Source organism: Podarcis vaucheri (assembly GCF_965113315.1).
Source record: "Podarcis vaucheri genome assembly, chromosome: 5".
NCBI classification, from domain to species: domain Eukaryota; kingdom Metazoa; phylum Chordata; class Lepidosauria; order Squamata; family Lacertidae; genus Podarcis; species Podarcis vaucheri.
In genome coordinates this window covers 104,171,735-104,186,621 of record NC_138763.1, presented here as the reverse complement: position 1 = coordinate 104,186,621, position 14,887 = coordinate 104,171,735, and the positions used below count along the sequence as shown (strand labels likewise).

General features: G+C 43.5%; 1 protein-coding gene across 2 annotated transcripts in view; it reads right to left on the bottom strand.

Moving 5' to 3' along the window:
- Window positions 1-14,887, bottom strand: part of ETV6 (ETS variant transcription factor 6) — a 146,372-nt gene that overhangs the window by 34,700 nt on the left and 96,785 nt on the right. The window lies entirely within an intron of this gene.

The window sequence follows — 14,887 nt, the reverse complement described above, 5'->3', positions numbered from 1 at the left end:
GCATTCGGTTTCCCCCAGTGGGGAGCCCCACAAGCAGGACACCAGTGCAATAACACTCTTACCCCAGGAATCCATGGGGACTCCTAAAGCTTTTAAATCATGAATGAAAAATCAAAACACTATGGAAAACAGTAGTAAATATTGGAATTACAGTATGGGATCAACATGGAGTATATCCAGTGCTTTTTTCTGGGGGTACGCAGGGGTATGCATACCCCTAAACAGTTTGTGAATCTAAGTTTGGCCTCATTGTGGGGCAACATTTCAATATGAGTAGGAAAATGAGAGTACCCCTAAACATTCTTTTTAGAAAAAAGCACTAAGTATATCAGATATGTTGGAAGTGAGATATGCTCTGTGTTTATCCCATGTTTTAAGTCCAATATTTACTATATATCTCCATCCCCTATATTTCATTCTGATTCTTTTGACCATCCATAATGCATTTAAAATATCTGCTTCAAAATAAAATTCAAAATCAGGACTCCACAGTCCTCCCTTCCAGTGATTCCCTCTCACTATAGCTTCTGATACGCTTACCTTTTTCCCTAGCCACATAAAAGTTGATATTATTTTCTATGCCATTCTTTTACCATTTGTGATGTAAAAACATGGGAATGTTATGCAGAAAACACGTTATTTTTGTTATATCATTTATCTTAATTAGGCTTATTGCCTCCCCCCCCCCATTTTCCCAGAATTCTACATCCTGTTGGATCTGTTATGCCGGATCTAGCTGGGAGCTAATTATCTTTGAATAGTTCTGTTAGGTAATCTGTGATTTGAGACCCGGATATATTACTACACCAGCTGAATTCTTTTATGCGACTCTCATATTCAATCTCATCATAATATACATTTGCTGGTAATAATTCATGTTTTGTTATAATGATTTTTAATCCAGCCACTTATGATCCTGATTCATTTCCCCAATTTATTTTGGCTGATTCTGTGTAGTGAAATATAAAAACTCCCATATCATGACAGTGAAAGCTGATTTTATGTTTTATTTCTGCTATTCTTATGCCTTTTATTGTCTTACTTTGTCTTATCAATTGCACTAGAGATGCCTCTGACAGCAGGCACCCTCGTCTTACCACCCTACTAGGATATCGCATTGGGAAACCTAAGTCATTAAATAATCTCACCCCAAACATATTTCTATATCTATCAGCTTACAGATTATACACACACACACACACACACACACACACACACACACACACATCTTCATTGAAAGCTAAAAAAAAATACATAATTATATGCGCACTAAATATGGTGAGATGTAAATAAAAGAAAGAAAAAGAAAAAGAGAAACAGAACCGGTGTAGAAGGGAAAACAAAGGGGGGAGAGGGAAAAACCCAAAACGGTATACAGTGGTACCTCGGGTTAAGAACTTAATTCGTTCTGGAGGTCCATTCTTAACCTGAAACTGTTCTTAACCTGAAGCACCACTTTAGCTAATGGGGCCTCCTGCTGCCGCCGTGCCGCTGGAGCACGATTTCTGTTCTCGTCCTGAAGCAAAGTCCTTAACCTGAAGCGCTATTTCTGGGTTAGAGGGGTCTGTAACCTGAAGCGTCTGTAACCCGAGGTTATTGTAGTTTGGATCCATTGCTCCGTGTCCACTTCTCTGAAAAACTGATAAAATCCTTACAATATAAGGAATTCCAATAGTACCTCCAAGAGGATTCCTTCCCCACCACACCACACCCTATACAATTGCTCTGTGGTGCTGCAGGACATCTCCACAGGCTGGAGGAAGAAAGTGATTTAACCGGAACGCTTCTGTGTGAGGGGGTGGCTAGAATGCATTTCTAGTGGGCAGGGGAATGGAAAGCAGCTAAGAAACTAGAATACCCGAAGGCAAGTCCTGCACACCATAAAAAGGGGGGTGGGTGGGGAGCAACCATCTCTAATTACAGCATCAAGACTCTGTCCAACCACGCAATCCTGGCAAAAACATACCAGCCTTGAAATTAAAGCCGGGAAGAAAGGGCAGGGGGCATTTCAGAACAGAAGATCAGGGTAAAGGGAAGTGGGCTGTTTTGCCAGCCACAGATGCTCAAAATTATGAGTCAACCCCCATCCCCAATCAAGAGAAGACATCTTACAGTAAGGGCTTGCTAACAAAATACTGTAAAATGTAAGCTTTGCTATTGTTCTTCTGTGAACTTTCAGGTCTTGCACATCAAAGCTGCATCTCAAAAATTTTACCAGTCATCATGACGACTAGGAAACTTAAAAAATAAATTAATTAAAAAGTAGTAGTTTCATTGGAAGGGATTCCAAAAAAATTATGGTTTCAGGCACACAGAATGTATCACACAATCACACAGATATGTTGGTGTATTTCTGAATGTTTATATGTAACTACAAGGAGTTCATTAACTGGTTATATAAGATACTGAGATCTGAAAAACTGATAAAATCCATATTTTTTAGGCTCCACTCTTAGACCACTAGTCTCTAGCAATAAGCTACCAGGTTTCTACATCAGCTCCACTCCAAGTTTCTCCAGGTGTTTCCCATCCCCTCCAGATTCCATTAGATTTTTACAGGCTCCGCCTCTCACTCATCAAGTTCTGCTTTTGTTGTGCTTATCATTCCCAAAACACTGCTAAATCTTATGCCAGTCTTTATTATAATTAATTTTTTTTAAATCTATTAAATCTCTGAGGCTGACCCTCCTCCCTCTACAGTTTTTATTTTCTCCAATTTCTAGGAATAAAGTGGCTTAACTTCCTGATTAGGACCAATTTCCCTTTTCCCACTGGACATTTTACTTCTTTTGATGTCTTAAAATTTTAGCCATGTTGCTTCTCATAGTCACAATGTTGGATAATGTCACAATCAATAAAACTAGCAATAAATAAACCCCCCCCCCTGTTTAAATGGACTCCACTTATAAGATGCGAGAAAAGCGTATTGATTAAAACACTTGAGAAGAATGTTCAGACTCAGAGTCCTTGCTATGAGGAAATAAATCTTCCAGCTCTCCAGAAGCAGAGCCAAGTGCTGCTTCCTGGAAGCAGTGACAGCCCCTTTCTGGAACCAGAGTGAAAACCCCATGTTCCATCAGCCCTTCTGACCTGCTGACATAACACGCGGCTTGCATTTGCTTATCAGGTATACAAGCAGGACTCTAAATTAGCTCACTGGGCAGTAATCGCCTGCAGATTCATGAAAGTTGACCATGTCACCAATTTAAGGAAAAGGAGAGTGGGGTGGCCTGGAAGACAGAAGCTAAATTCCTATCCCTCCTAAACCCCTCCTCACATTAAAGTTGCTCAACAAAGGGAAAATACATTCTCTGTTCTGAAATTAAGCAATTTTTTAAAGGGCCAGGGTCTCCACTAAGGAACCTACCTTTTCCCAATACTGTAATATATGATCCTATGGGGGAAATACAACAATAGCAAGGACAAAATAGTGACAAATTCCATTAGGCTACTGCAGCAAAGCCAACAGTCTTGTAGTGTATGCTTTTCATGAACTACAGCCCACAATGTTTACACTAATTTATTATTAGACCTAAACAGACCAGAAAAAATCTAGGGATGCATGGAATCCCATCCCCGCAGCTCTCTACCATGAAAGCCCAACATGAAAATGTACTTTCCTCCAAGTGCCTTCACTCCAATTAGCAATGGCCGTTTTTTATTCATTGGAAGCTTCAGGAGCTAAGAGCTAAGAACTTGGATGGTTGTGCATCTAGATGCACTCTCTATTCGCCATGGGCGAGAGGGAAGGAGGCCACAGGTGCATTTTGCCACACAAACTGACTACCCCTTGAAAACAATGGTGCTGTCTAACAGCTGGGGAAGTTATGTACTATGTGCAATATGTCCGGATATTCCTGGATATGTCCTCTTTTTCATTGTTAAAAGTTCATTCCGGCGGATTTTTAAGATTCGGTGACTGAGGGGATGGCAGCCAGCCGGGAGGGCTGAGAGGACATGGAGGCGGGAGTGCGAAGAGGTCCTTGCCTAGTGGTGCGGGGAGATGCATGAGGGCTGCCTGCAGAGGCTTGGAACAATCGGTGCTGCAAAAGGGAAGAGCGCACAGGATGCTGGGTGCTAAGAGCAAGGGGTTGTGCGCAGAGAGGGTCCCTCAGGGCTGGCTAGGAGCATGCCGGGGAGGGGGGCTGGAGGCTGGGGGACTGGAAATGGGGCTGTGGGCCTTTGAGGGCAATGCATGTGGAGCTGGAGGAAATGACTTCTGCTAAGGGATAGAGAATGCGAGAGGACCAGGGGATCTGGAGCAGCAGCGCCAGGTGAGACGGCAGAGAGAAGCTTCTGCACCTTTAGCAGGACGTGCATGTGTGAAAAGGGGAATTTCAGCAGGTGTGGTAGAAGTCAGGAATTTTTCCTCTTTTTTGCTCTTCAAAATATGGCAACTCTAACTAAGGTCAGCATACAAGCCCATATGTTAACAGATTGCACATGTTGCATACGAAGTACAAAAAAGGAACAGCAGCATTAAACTACAGAATATCCGTATTTCTTAGAACCTGAAAATGTCTTTCCTTTTCTTAGGAGTGCAAAGGTGAGTAACATTTTCCCCAGACCTTGATTCAGACCTTGATACTAGTCAAAGTAAAGCAGAGTCACCTTGTGGTCTGCAGGCAGCATTCAGCCTGCAAAGCAATTTTATGGCCCCAATAACTCTAATAAATTTTAATGAAGGTATGGCGAAAAGCTTCCATTTTTGGAAGAAACGTAGCTTGCCATTTTGTCCATACCTGAAATGCCTACTTCAAACCATGGGTTATATTTTATTAGGCACAGTTTAGGGTTCAGACATAGGGACGCGGGTGGCACTGTGGTCTAAACCACTGAGCCTCTTGGGCTTACTGATCAGAAGGTCAGCGGTTCAAATGCCCACAACGGGGTGAGCTCCCGTTGCTCGGTCCCAGCTCCTGCCAACCTAGCAGTTCGAAAGCACGTCAAAGTGCAAGTAGATAGATAGGTACCGCTCCGGCAGGGAAGGTAAACAGCGTTTCTGTGCGCTGCTCTGGTTTCGGTGTTCCATTGCACCAGAAGAGGCTTAGTCCTGCTGGCCACGTGACCCAGAAAGACTGTCTGCGGACAAACACCGGCTCCCTCGGCCTCTAAAGCGAGATGAGCGCCGCAACCCCAGAGTCATCTGCAACTGGATTTAACTGTCAGGGGTCCTTTACCTTTAACTTTTTAGGGTTTAGAGAAAATCACAATGTGCAGCATGTTGGAAGTGAAATTGGAAGTGAAAACTTCCAACTGCCTCCTTATGGCTGTACCAGAGAAGGGGAAGGGCAGGGACAGCCCATGAGCCTAAGGCCTGCTGCAGTTGCCCACAGCGAGAATTGATGCTTCATACTTGTTTCTGTTCATAGACTCCTGCAGTTACATCACTTGCCCAGGATGAGAACCATGTGACCTAATTGAGAATAAAGAAAGCAGGAGGCCTCCTAAACGTGTATGCATGTGTGACTATGCTTCTTGCAGGCTGGGAGAGCAAGGGCCCTGTATTTCCTGCCACTGCTATAAGATGACACCAAGATGCAATGAAAAAGTCAGACACTTCTTGTGTGAGGGTGCTCTTCACAGAAATCTGACATGATCAAGTAATTGGTGGTCAATTGACAGTATCTAACCAGCAGAAGTATAGTGGGTGGGTGGGGGCCTGTTGCCCTGGGTGCAGTTTTTTTTGGGGGGGTTGCACTCCTCACGATGCCCTGTCGCATCATGAGCTGTCGTGTCCTTCTAAGCTCCATTTGGCGGGGGCTGCTCTGGTGGTGAGCCCTGCCACCACAGCACACCCCGTCCTGGGTGCCAGCGGGGAATGCTCCGCCACTGCTGACCAGTCAACTGATAGGCATTTTAAGTCATGTACAGTAATGTGTTTAAGTAGTGAATTTGATAGTGTAGGGTTTTCATCATCATCATCATCATCATCATCAACATCATCATCTTATTATTATTATTATTGGTGGAGGAGGGAAATCAGTTGAAACTGAAGAACTATGAGAATACAGTGGTACCTCTTGTTACGAACGCTTCAGGTTACGAGCTCCGCTAACCTGGAAATAGTTGCTCCTGGTTGCAAACTTTGCCCCAGGATGCGAATGGAAATCGTGTGCTGGAGGTGCACGTGCAGCGGGAGGCCCCATTAGCAAAAGTGCGCCTCAGGATAAGAATGGTTTCAGCTTAAGAACGGACCTCTGGAATGAATTAAGTTCATAACCAGAGGTACCACTGTATAAGGCATTTGTTAACTGATTGGCTCCAATATCATCAGCTAAATGACATTTTTAAAATGGATAAAGGAAATAACTCTCAAGATTACAAAAAGACTTGTTGGAAAATAACAAAAAGGTTCTGTCAAAATATATAAAATGTTGCTAGAATGAGAGACAAAAGATGAAGAAGTAAAATCTTTAATGATACATTGAGCAAAAGATGTGGGTCATAATATCCAACTTGATTCATGGGGAAAGTTGTGGAATGTGGATTTAAGATTTGCTACTTGCTGTTCATTAAAAGAGAATTATATGAAAATGATGTACCAATGGTATTTAGCAAAAGCCTTCTGGGAAATGATTTATAATGAATTTAAAAAATGTTTAAAATAACTTTTGTTGAAAAACCAGAGGCTTTTCTATTAGGTATAATAGGAGAAGAATTACCGAAGGAGAAAGAGGTTCTATTTATGTATGTGACAACAGCAGCAAGAATGTTGTATGCCCAGGGATGGAAGGAAGAAAGAACCCTATCGAAAGAAGAATGGATATCGAAACTGATGGACTATGCTGAAATGGCAAAATTGTCTGGGAAGACAATTTTCCGGACACTCAAATCCTAGGAATTACCGGTAAATGTGTGGTTACTGCCAGTGCAACTCTCCTTAGTATCACAGACACATTTAGCTGTTTAGCACATCCCTAGTTAATAAACATAAAAAGAGAAAAGAAACATGGGAAGTGTGAATACATAATATCAGGATTATGTGTAAGAGAAGTGGGATTTTATGGGAGCCATGAGGCTGGGAAAGGAGGGAGATTTTTAAAAGCTTCGCCCTCCATGTTTACCTGACTACCATGCCCCTGAGGGTGATGGTACTTGCCGTGTGGGACAAATGGTACCTTTGGGGGAAAATTAAACCTGGAAAATGGTGTGCGGCCAGGGCTAACCTTCTCCCCGTAGTTATCTAATCCAGGGTCACTCATGGCTGCTTTTAAGAAGAAAAATAAAAGGAAGACCAGAAGTTCACAGAGTATTGTTTCCATTTGCTAAATTACACTATAGGCATCTTTTACTATCTTTCTTTCCTAATTCTATTTTTCTATGCAAACAATGACTGCAATTAGCTTCACTATCTTGCAGGTTTAGTGGAATTGAGGCTCAATATTTCCCCATAATAATGTGGCCTAAAGCAGGGGCAAAACTAGGCATTATTTCACCCAGGTCAAAGACCCAGTTTGGCACCTCCCATGCGCATCTGCGTACGTACACACACACACACTGGGAGCCTCAATGGGGCCGCTCTGGAGACTTCACCCAGGGCCAAAAACCTGGCTCGCACCCCTGTAGCTATGGTTCTGCCTAAAGTAGAAAATGTGTGCTCTTTCTCAGTCAAGTGATCAAAGGTTAATGCCAACTGTCAACCAACCCATAGCAAGCCTCAGGAGGCTGTTCACATTTGGAACTACATTGGCTGAATTAAGATGGACTCAAGACAGCTTCTTCCACTGGGTGCAATACGATGTTGTGCTCTGGCCTTAGGCTGCAAATGCCTGGATGTCTGAAAAACCATACAGCAATGGAATCAGTTTTCCAAAGAGAGAAGGCACGTCTGGAAGAGAATTCAGAACATCTAGCTTCCAACATAACAACTCTTGTTATATGCTCATCTAGATTAGCTAGTTTTTGTTCTTTCCTCCCACAAGTAATTCTGACCCCACCCCCTCCTTAGTTGCTGTGGTCTGAGGTTTAGAATGCTTCTATTATCTGCCCCCTCCAGCATCCTCTTTGACAGGAAGTTTCCCCAGCATTTTCCGTCATAGGAAATTTCCTGTGGGGAAGTGCTTATCGGGCAAACAAGTTCCACAGTGTAACAAAAACAGCAAGTGAAAAGCTGAAACAGCATTTAAGTTCTTTTGGTAAGGAGGCTGAGGCAGCATTAAATTGTTTTGGAAATGAAGAATTATTGTTTTAATTTATTGGATCAGACCCTGGTCACATGAACGTTTGCTATTCCAGGGACAGCACAGGTAAGGCAGGAATGAAGGGAAGCACCAGTTGTCTTGATAGCTTAGGAAACATAGACTCAATTTATAGCTGTATCTGTATCGCACCAGAATGAACTGGAATTGGAATTAGTAACAGATAGCTACTTATTTTTTGTGCTGCAGTGATATTCAGCGGCAGCTGGGCAGGTGCAGTTTGTCCTACGCAGTGCAAAGAAACATTCCCAAAGCAGCTCACGGCACTGGTAAAAAATAAGAAATTAATATTTTACCTTCTGGTAGAAATAACACAATCATATATAAATGTCTACTCAAAAGGAAGTCCCATTGAGCTTAATGGGTCTTACATCCAAGTAAGTGGGCATAGGTTTTCACACTTATTTGGAAGTAAGTCACATTGAACTCAGTAGCTCTCTTCTCCAAGCAGGGTCGTAGCTGGGGGGGGGGGGGCGAAGTGGGGCGCAAAATCAGCAAAAAAATATGTCCATACATATGTCTATAAATAAGAATATTGATTATTGCCTCATAAAAAGGTTTTAAATAGAGGGTGAATGGAAATGGGGGGGGGGGTTTGGAGGACAGGCGGAAAGAAGAGCTAATTTGTCCGTGGCTAGGGGGTGCAATCTGGATGGTTCAGGGGCGCAAGATCACCCAGCTACAGCTCTGTCTCCAAGTACAAATGTGGAGGATTGCAGAGTAAATCTATAAAAGGCATAACCAGTTCAAAGAATGCCCACTCTATCCCTGGAAGTTCAAAGGCAGTAATGAAGGTGTACATGTGCAAACGTGCAGGGTTGCCTTATTCTACCTATGCTCACTGGACTGCTTCAATCTGTGGTACCGACACTGTCACAGGTGCTTGTAAGAAATGGATCTGTTAGTTGTGGCAGCACCTGCACACGGGAACTCTGTGTGTACTGAAATCAGGCAAGTGCCTTCATTGTACTATTTTCAGTGCTACTTACATTTTTTTTTGGGGGGGGGGACTTATCCAGACATGCCGAGTGTTGATACGTGTTTTAATCCCTTTTTGATACTACAGCATTGATCTTAATAACCTTTTGAACATTTCTAAAATACCCATCTTTTACTAATAATTTAATTATTTTAATCATTTTGTAAGCCACTGATAGGTTTTATTACGATCAAGCATGATATAAATGTTGCAGAAAAAAATTTAAAATCCGTGGACCACATGCAGCCCTTTCCCACATCCCGCCATAGGTGTCCCAAGCCAACGCTGCCTGCTGCTCCATTTTGCTGCCTGGGGGCAGAGAGCATGATTGCAATGTTTGTTTGTAAGGCTCAAACAAAGTCACTGCTGTGTACCCTCCTCTCTGCGTAAATCACATGTACCTATTCTGCCAACAGTAAGACAGGGGAAGTAGACTATAGTAAAGGTAAAGGGACCCCTGACCATTAGGTCCAGTCGTGACCGACTCTGGGGTTGTGGTGCCCATCTCGCTTTAGTAGCCTGCAGGAATTAAAGCTTCTGCCGAAGTGCACAATAGATGCAGAATGGTCTGGTTACAGAACAGAGTTTCCTGAGAATCTCATAGAATCATAGAGTTGGAATAGACCACAAGGGCCATCAAGTCCAACCCCCTGCCAAGCAGGAAACACCATCAGAGCACTCCTGACATATGGTTGTCAAGCCTCTGCTTAAAGACCTCCAAAGTAGGAGACGCCACCACACTCCTTGGCAGCAAATTCCACTGTCAAACAGCTCTTACTGTCAGGAAGTTCTTCCTAATGTTTAGGTGGAATCTTCTTTCTTGTAGTTTGGATCCATTGCTCCGTGTCCGCTTCTCTGGAGCAGCAGAGAACAACCTTTCTCCCTCCTCTATGTGACATCCTTTTATATGGCTATCATATCACCCCTTAACCTCCTCTTCTCCAGGCTAAACATGCCCAGCTCCCTTAGCCGTTCCTCATAAGGCATCGTTTCCAGGCCTTTGACCATTTTGGTTGCCCTCCTCTGGACACGTTCCAGTTTGTCAGTGTCCTTCTTGAATTGTGGTGCCCAGAACTGGACACAGTACTCCAGGTGAGGTCTGACCAGAGCAGAATACAGTGGCACTATTACTTCCCTTGATCTAGATGCTATACTCCTATTGATGCAGCCCAGAATTGCATTGGCTTTTTTAGCTGCCGCGGCACACTGTTGGCTCATGTCAAGTTTGTGGTCAACCAAGACTCCTAGATCCTTTTCACATGTACTGCTCTCAAGCCAGGTGTCCCCCATCTTGTATTTGTGCCTCTCATTTTTTTTGCCCAAGTGCAATACTTTACATTTCTCCCTGTTAAAATTCATCTTGTTTGTTTTTGCCCAGTTCTCTAATCTGTCAAGGTCGTTTTGAAGTGTGATCCTGTCCTCTGGGGTGTTAGCCACCCCTCCCAGTTTGGTGTCATCTGCAAATTTGATCAGGATGCCCTTGAGTCCATCATCCAAGTCGTTGATAAAGATGTTGAATAAGACCGGGCCCAAGACAGAATCCTGTGGCACCCCACTAGTCACTCTTCTCCAGGATGAAGAGGAACCATTGATGAGCACCCTTTGGGTTCGGTCAGTCAGCCAGTTACAAATCCACTGAGTGGTAGCATAGTCAAGACCGCATTTTACCAGCTTCTTTACAAGAATATCATGGGGCACCTTGTCATTCAAATGGCATTCAAATGGCAACACCAACTCTAGCCCTTATGCATGAAAAATCTCTGAGAAATTACTAAATAAAAGATGCAGGGGCCAAGGCTGCATTCTCCTATTTGCTCCTCCCCTGAGTTTGGATTTGAAGAGTTTGGATTTGATATCCCGCCTTTCACTCCCTTTAAGGAGTCTCAAAGCGGCTCACATTCTCCTTTCCCTTCCTCCCCCACAACAAACACTCTGTGAGGTGAGTGGGGCTGAGAGACTTCAAAGAAGTGTGACTGGCCGAAGGGCACCCAGCAGCTGCATGTGGAGGGGCAGGGAATCAAACCCAGTTCACCAGATTACGAGTCCACTGCTCTTAACCACTACACCACACCTGAGTAGCAAAACCATTTGTATAATTTATATAGGTTGCAAAATATTATTCCCTTAGCACATAATTTAGATACCATACACACAGAAATATATATTATAAGTGCCTTGCCTTGCTGTGCAAAGGGGACGACAGCACAACCACTGAGGAATGGATAAAGTAGGAATACCCCAGTTCATTTCTTGAGGGCCAGAAGTATGAGGCTGCCTGAAAAGCCGTCTTTGGCAGAAGCCAAACCTTTCCAGCCTTTGGATCTTTCACACGTAGAGAAGAATCCAGCTACACCTAGGAGCCAGTTTTTCACTTCCTGCATATGAGCAACTTTCACCACAAATCCACAACTTTGATTGAATGCTTGTCCCTGCAACACTGAGAAGGGAAATATATAAAAAAACACAACCACATAGTTCAAATTCTATTTCTGGATTGTATCATAGCAGACATCTGATAATGATCCTTCCCTCCCGCCTTCTCCACCACCCAGTTAACTGCAGCTGTGGTAAAGAGGCTCCTGCCAACAGACCCACAATGCACTCCTCCTCCACAGGAAGTTCCAAAGATCTCTTCCTGCACAGGAAATTTCCTGTGGTCCAACAGACATTCCTCTTAGCTTTTATCACCACCTTACATTTGTTTCGGCGCATATCTACTTAAGTAAGAATAAACAGAGAGCTTGCAAGTGGGTTACATAACTGGTCTGTCTTTCTTCTCCCATGATGGGCAAACTTTTACTGCAGAGGGATATTCCAATTGTCCCCTACATGTCTTTTTAGTTGTTACATGTGAGCACTGTGTTAAGGAAAATTCTGGACTGAGAGACTACTCAACAGCTCAGCTCGTCAGGGCACAAGTCCCCCGTGGGTCTATGCGGTCAGTAAAAGAAGGAAATTCCAGCCAAGCAATTTGGAGCAAAACAGCAGACAGCAGACTTAGATCCTTTACTGTTGCACAACAGGTTCAACAGCAGCGAGTGAACCTCGAGGATGGGGCGACATTGACTTTTAAAACTTCCCACCGCATCCCAGAATACAGTTCGCACAGCATCATCAATACATCATCTTTACATCACTGACATGTCACCAAAGGGGAGGGGTAGACAGGGATTACACTAGCTTAACCTTGGCAAACATGTCCAGACAAGTCCTTGGTACAAGATTAGCATAAGCAGACATGTCAGGGCAAGACCCAGGTATAAGATCAGCCTAGGCAAACACCTCTGAAGTCCCACCACCCAAAGTACAAGAAAACTTCCTTTGCATGTCTGGACCCCGAGGCAAGTCTGGTGATGGGGTCTGGTGATGGGGTTAGGCTTTCCTTGGCCAACAATCAGCTCAGCAATTGTCACCTCTGGGCACTTTCTGGTGTTGTTTTTTCAAGAGCAAAATAGCTTTGGAATGGAGGAAACTGGCAAAGGAGTTGATTTTATATTACAGTAGACGCTTGGGTTGCGAACGTGATGTTCGCAACCCGCAGCGTTTGCAACCCGCGTCTGTGTGGGTTTGATTTGGTGCTTCTGCGCATGCGCAAAGTGTGATTTAGCACATCTGCGCATGTGTGACTGCTGAATGCGTTCCAGTACTTCCGGGTTTCGGCAGTCTGCAACCCAAAAAAATGCAACCTGAAGCGGCTGTAACCCAAGGTATGACTGTATTTTTAAAGCTAGGTAACTTCCCTGAGCTGTCAAGTTCAAAGGATACATTCAGGCACAATATTTGTAACATTTAACAACTTTAAAGATGTGGGCCCCCCCTGTAATTTCTGTGACAACTGTTTCATGTAATTTACTACATGTTAAAATGGGTGCCAAGCTTTTATTGAACTGAATGAAGGCTAATAAACGGAGGCTTAGTCACTCTTTTGGATGGGGTTTCACTCCCCCTCAAATGTTTGCAGCTAAGACGTGTTCAAATTCAGCCGACTCTTGATGCCAAGGTGGCATGTGTGGTGTGACAAATCTTTCATCACTGTAGTTCACTGCACTATCTGCAGTCCTTCCCAGACAGAGACAGGCTTGCGACAATTATCTATCCATACCATGTACCTTCAGAAGCTTCAACCAGTCGGAACACAGCAGCCAGCCTCTTTACAAGCACTTGCTGGTCTGAACACATTTCAATGGTGTTAAATAAGATCTTAAATGTCTCCTAGTTTCTTTTCATAAACAGCCATTCAAGACTGGCTAAAAAGTTTGGGAAGGGAAGCCTTCTGTTCCCCTAACCCCAATATGACCCTGTCCCTCCTAAAGATCGCCTTCAGAGCAGGGCACTTGTTTTGGGGCCCTGGCTGTGCCACCCTTCCCAGCTCTCCCCGGCCTTTCTGTTCCGTTGCGCCAGAAGTGGTTTAGTCCTGCTGGCCACATGACCTGGAAAGGTGTCTGCAGACAAATGCCGGCTGCCTTGGCCTGAAGCGAGATGAGGCCTGCATCCCATTGTCAAATTTGACTGGTCCAGGGGTCCTTTACCTTTACCTTAAAGACACATATTCTGGTGGATGACTTCATTAACATTGATATGTCTGCTAGTGCTTTACGCTGCAGTCATGAAGCCACTTACTTGGGGACAAGTTTATTGTTGTGTTTATTAAAGTTTGCTAATGTTCTTCATCATTCTCTGAATGAAATGTGGTATGCAAATCAGGACTGCATGATTTGATATTGCACTGGAGTCTCCTGTGTTTGTTTTAATAGTTTGACAGCTGCCTTGGAGGTTATTGCTACTGAACGTCAGGATATAACTGTCTTAATGAAGTAAGTACATATATGGCTGCCACTTTTTGATTGCAAAATTTCTGGTGCAGGGCTACAGCCAGATGGTGGAATCAGGAAGGGGAAGAGCCACAATGCACAGACAGCATTAGCAGCAAACACTTTCTGCTTCTTCCCATGATTGGCGCTTGAAATTAAAAGTGTCTGGACCTGAGCTTGGATTTTAGGGCTCTGGAAGATGGAGCTGTACAGAGGCACGAGTCCATCCAGTTGCTATATTGCTCTGCCACCACCCCATCCTACTGCTTTGGCTTAAGCCAGGGGCGAGTAGAGGGAACTGTTGTGCATTCTATTTTCCCATGAAGCATCACGTGAAACAGTGAGCTAGAACTGAAGTGAATATCCTTAATGGGTTACTCACCACAAGCATATATACTAAATGGAAGTTGTGGGGTAAGGCAGAAAATGTTGTATGCATTATAAAACTTTTAAATGAAAACTTTCAAAAATGATAGGGAATACCTGGCTGCATTACACATAATGATAACCCACAGTTTCTTTTAACAAGCCACGAGTTGTCTCACAGATTAGTCATGATTTGTTTCTGAAAAGTTTGGGTTGTCTTCCAGCTGCTCTTGCCTTGTGCCTTTGTGGTAATAATTACAATTGGAATGCAGAGGACAAAGTCAGGCTTCAGGCTTAAGCAAGTAGTCTGGTATGGAAATTGAGGAAATAATATCCAGGGAGTAGAATGAATGAATGAAGTAGTATCAATGGTATCAATGAGAGTATGAAATATCAGGCAAAGAACTAAACTCAGTGCTTACTGATATATGGTACAATTGTGACCTGACCTCATTGAAAAGTGTAACTTCAGATGAAGTGCAAATCAATATAAAATTATTATTATTATTATTATTATTTCAGGTTGCTTT